Source organism: Oratosquilla oratoria, chromosome 8, assembly GCF_046742065.1.
Source record: "Oratosquilla oratoria isolate Oo_2021 chromosome 8, ASM4674206v1, whole genome shotgun sequence".
NCBI lineage: Eukaryota > Metazoa > Arthropoda > Malacostraca > Stomatopoda > Squillidae > Oratosquilla > Oratosquilla oratoria.
Window position 1 is genome coordinate 76571868 of NC_134784.1, and position 5000 is coordinate 76576867.

General features: G+C 39.4%; 1 protein-coding gene across 10 annotated transcripts in view; it reads left to right on the forward strand.

Annotated features, from left to right (window-relative positions):
- The window catches only part of LOC143027843 (AKT-interacting protein-like), a 150016-nt gene that overhangs the window by 85143 nt on the left and 59873 nt on the right, over nt 1–5000 (forward strand). Inside the window, exon 1 of one of the 10 annotated variants that reach the window (XM_076189492.1) lies at nt 4894–5000. This exon is cut by the window's right edge and continues 143 nt beyond it. The exons of the other annotated variants lie outside the window; for them this stretch is intronic. The gene's annotated coding sequence lies outside the window, so the exon portion shown is untranslated. Of the gene's footprint in view, nt 1–4893 lie in introns of those variants that run through there. 10 annotated transcript variants of the gene reach the window in all.

The window sequence follows — 5000 nt, forward strand, 5'->3', positions numbered from 1 at the left end:
ATTGTGTGTGTGTGTGTGTGTGTGTGTGTGTGTTTATTTATTTATTGTTCTTTTAAGAATTTTTTTGCGAGTGGAACGACAGCAAAGAAATATATATATATATATATATATATATATATATATATATATATATATATATATATATATATATATATATATATATAAATTTGCATGACTTTGGCATGTTTTGGGTCAGATGGTTTTTTCCCGAGTAGAACGTATTGTTAGCCCCGTCACTGTGGTTTCATTGAAGGAAAGACATGTCATTAGTAACGTAACGCCTGCTGCCATGTCACGTGATATCATGACTGACTGCGTTGCCACGTGACACGGAAGAGCTATGTCACGTGATTTGTAACGTGGGGTGTATCGGTGAAACGTGACACCTGGGGCCAACGGGAGGTCTGTTGTGTAAATACAGCTGTTGTAATGGCAAAACGGGAAGGTCTGTTGTATAGATACAACTGTTGTAAAGGGGCCCTAGGGCCTGTTGTATAAATACAACTATGGTAACAATTTAGACTGAGTGAAGATTTGATTTAGAGTCTGTTGTCGGGGCGGACCATATAGGCCCCTCCTCTTCACACTTAATATACTATAATTTGAAGATGAAAAAATTAAATAAAAGAATTATACAAAAAAATAGAACAATGATATGCATTTCTTTTTTCATTTCTAACGTGATTATCGGTAATTTGATAAGTAATTCAACAAATAATGCGTACATTTGCTATGTAGTCTACTAGTTACGATATAATGAAAATGGCTGCCAACTTGTCAATAGTGGCCACCTTTGAATAAAGGCCACTTCTTTCCTTTAAGTGGCCGCTATTGATAGGTTTGATTATATATATATATATATATATATATATATATATATATATATATATATATATATATGTATATATATGTATTTTTTTTTCCAGGAATAAAGATTTTTTTTATTCATCTGACGAGTCACTCCGAGCATAAACGAGTAGGGTTTTCGTCCATGTGCGCCCAAGTGGCGATTTAGGTTTTTCATTCTGGTTATCGAAAAGGGGGCTCTGTTTACGTGAGGGAAATCATATCAATAGCCTCGGAGCATAATTAGCTTAGCCGCATTAAATGCATTTTTTTATGAATCTGAAAAAACGATGTGGAATTTCATTTTTCCATAATTCCTGTGGTGGCTGTTCATGAAGATGTGAACGTCTCTCCCGTAAAGTTTGGTGACAGATCTGCACTGTTTAGTAACGCTAATCAACGGATAAGTAAGTTAAGAGAATTCTGCCACTTGTGCTAAGCTAATTAATAAATTATGCTTCGAGGCTATCCCTATGGATATTTAAATTGTATGCCAGTCTCCTTGTCGCTGAGTTCTTTTATTCAACGGAAAAGAGTAAGATTCAATACCAAGTTAGACATGCTCCTTTGCTCTACATATTTTTATATATTTTTTATATTTTTATTTATTTTTAATGTTTGTCTTATTTTCTAGCCTCGTTTTCTATCGGCGGTGATTGATAAGATTTATTGTTTACTTTTTGGTCTTGTTTACTTAATTTACTTGTTTTATTGTTACTAATATTATTTTTATTACTGTTACTATAATTTCTATTATGGTGATGATCATCATCATTATTACAGTAGCTGTTATTTTGTTCTTTGTATTAATTTTTGTGTTATGTATAAAACACACACACACACACCACACACACACAGACGCACACACACAGACATATATATATATATATATATATATATATATATATATATATATATATATGTATACATATATATATGGGAAAGGTGGAGGGGGGAAACACGGGTCTTTATCTGAATATCGAGTTTATTCCCGACCGGTTTCGTTTACAGTAAGCTAAACCGGTCAGGGATAAACTCGATATTCAGATAAAGACCTGTGTTTCCCCCTCCACCTTTCCCATAATTTGTCCCAACATATCTCTCTCTCTCTCTCTCTCTCTCTCTCTCTCTCTCTCTCTCTCTCTCTCTCTCTCTCTCTCTCTCTCTCTCTCTCTCTCTCTCTCTCTCTCTCTCTCTCTCTCTCTCTATATATATATATATATATATATATATATATATATATATATATATATATATATGCATACATACATACACACGTACATACATATGTATTCATACACGCATTCTTAATGCCTCGGCAGTCAGTTCCCATGGTTAACAGCGTGGAAGAAAGTACAGTAAGTGCCCCTTTGTCGGAGACTTTCCCCTCGTCGCGTCGCCAGTCCCCAGATCCGCAGATCCCCTCTCCCTCAGTCCTCCCCCCCCCCCGCCTTCTGAGAAGCCGTTGAGCCCACTTTCGCCGAGTGGAGTTCGGGGGGGAGGGCTGTCTTTCGTCGAAAGAGAAGCCTCATTCGGCGAATGTGTACGTGTGTGTGTACGTGTGTGTGTACGTGTGTGTACGTGTATGTACGTGTATGTTTGTACCGTCGTCCTTACTGAAGGCCCTTCATAGAGATGATTAGAATATCCTGGCGACAGCCAGATTACAAATCTAAATACCACCAATTACGGAAGGGGGTAAAGGTTTAGTCCACCCCTTCCTCTCACGCATTCAACCATAGTTGCAATATATCCAGTAATTGCACCGTATCCAAGTGCAACTGCACAGCGACTAACACGTAAATATTCGACTACAAAGATGTCTTGAGTCGGTTTTGTTGTTGTAGAGCTAGATTTAGATAGGAGTGTTTACGTTTGACAATCCCCTCAGCTTCTGTGATGCATCACACAAATACCCATGACTCATGCTTTAAGAACTCACGATGATTGTGATACACCATGGAGGTCTATGTGATGCGTTGTACGAACGCTAATCGTGAGCTACAAATATTCGTAATGCACCATAGAAACACTCGTGGTATATTCTAAAAACAGTTATACATGTAGAAGCGCTCTTAGTGTTGTCTACAAACACTAGTGATACAACATATAAACGTCCGAACAATATACGTTCGATTGTGATGCACTGTACAATCACTCGTGGTACATTTAGCAAACAGTTACAATATGAGGATTTATCTCATTGGAGAGAGAGAAAGAGAGAGAGAGAGAGAGAGAGAGAGAGAGAGAGAGAGAGAGAGAGAGAGAGAGAGAAAACACCCGAACTTCACTGTTGAATATCTGTCCTGTTCTCTCTCCGCTGAAGAACTCGATAACAGTGACTATAAGCTTCTTAGTATTGTGGTACACTTGAAACACTTTGTTCGGGTAAAATCCAGACTATTTGATTTCGCTTGTATCGTCATGGGTCAGGTTTGGGTGACCGCTGCATTACAAAGGTTTCTCGTGGCGGCTTAACAGAATCGTGCGGTATTTGGCCCCCACTCCCTCAAAAAAAAAAAAAAAAAAAAAAAAAAAAAAAGTGTTGAATCTAGAATCTGTCCATATGAGGAAACATATGTGGGCTAGACTACTGACGTGGTCCTTGGTTGAGAAATGAGACCTCTTGTTCGTTAGGAATGCTGGGAGAGAAACATGGAATTCTTGCATTTACTTGGTCAATATTTTGATTGGTCGATTTTCAAGACTGAATTATTACATGCGAACGTCTGTTCCACCGTGACTCTTAGCCGGTCTCTCTCTTTCTCTCTCTCTCATATATATATATATATATATAAATATATATATATATATATATGTGTGTGTGTGTGTATGTATGTATGTATAAGGTCGCTTACCGCCGAGGTTGGAAATAAAATTCGAGCAACAGAAATGAAAGTTTTAAGATTAATAAAGAATGTCACCAGAAGAGACAGAATCCGGAATGTTTCCATCAGACAAAAGTGGAAAATATCCTTAAATTCATTGAGAAAGGACAGCTACGATGGTTTGGTCAAATGAAAAAAATGAACATCAACAGATACGCAAGAAAATATTACGAGTGGAGACCTGAAGGAACAAGACCAGTATTGGAAGACCCAGAGTGAGGTGGAGGGACAACATTAGTAGAGCAGTGGAAGCCAGGGGAGAGAATCTCGAAGACATCGAACACCAGCATCTATATGAGGACAGGATCAGATGGAGGGGCTATGTAAGGCAAAACGATTGACAAACTTTAATCCTTAACAATAGACTGGTAAGAAAAGTAAGGAGATATATATATATATATATATATATATATATATATAGTATATCTATATATATATAAAGTGGGTGTGTGTGTGTGTGTGTGTGTGTGTGTGTGTGTGTGTATATATGTGTATATATATATAATATATATATATATATGTATATACATATATATATATATATATACTTGTTGGCGAGGATGGGGTGGCGGGTGATTCCATAGGCAAGGCGGGTAGATGGGGCGGGGCGGGGCGGGGTGGGTGTCGCTGTGTTGGTGGTGTTAGAAGAGGTGGTAGCAGTGCCGTTGGTGGGTGGTGGGGGGTGGTGGTGGTGGAGTTAGTTGTTGTTGAGGTAGTGGTAATGATGGTAGTGGGGAAGTGGGAGGAGGAGGGACATCGGATGATGATTGATGTTGGGGAAGAGTGTGGTGGTGGTGGTAGTGGGGGAGAATGAGCGATAATAACGAATGATGGAGAAGAACGAATGGTGGTGAAAAGAGGAGTGAGTGTTTGTGGTGAAGAAGTCGATTATGGTGATGGTGGTGTTGAGTGGTGGTGTCGCTTTGGGGAGGCAAAGAGCGTTTGTGGAGGACGATGGGGGAGGTTAGGTGAGTGAGTGGGTAGGTAGGGCAAAGGGGAAGGGGCAAGGGAGGGGGAAAGGGAAGTTAGATTTTATTGGTAGGGGTTGGGTAGATGGGTAGGGTGATGGTGGAAGTTAGGTTGGGGTGGGTGGCTTGGGTGATGGGGGCAGGGGAGGGAGAAGAGAACGTGTGTTTGTCATGGTAGATGAGACTAGAGGCAGATAGAAGTAGTGGTACTAGTAGTAGTAATAGTAATACTAGTAGCTGGGGCGGATAGGTAGGTAAGTAATTAGGTAGGTAGGTAGGTAGGCAGGCAGGGAGCGGG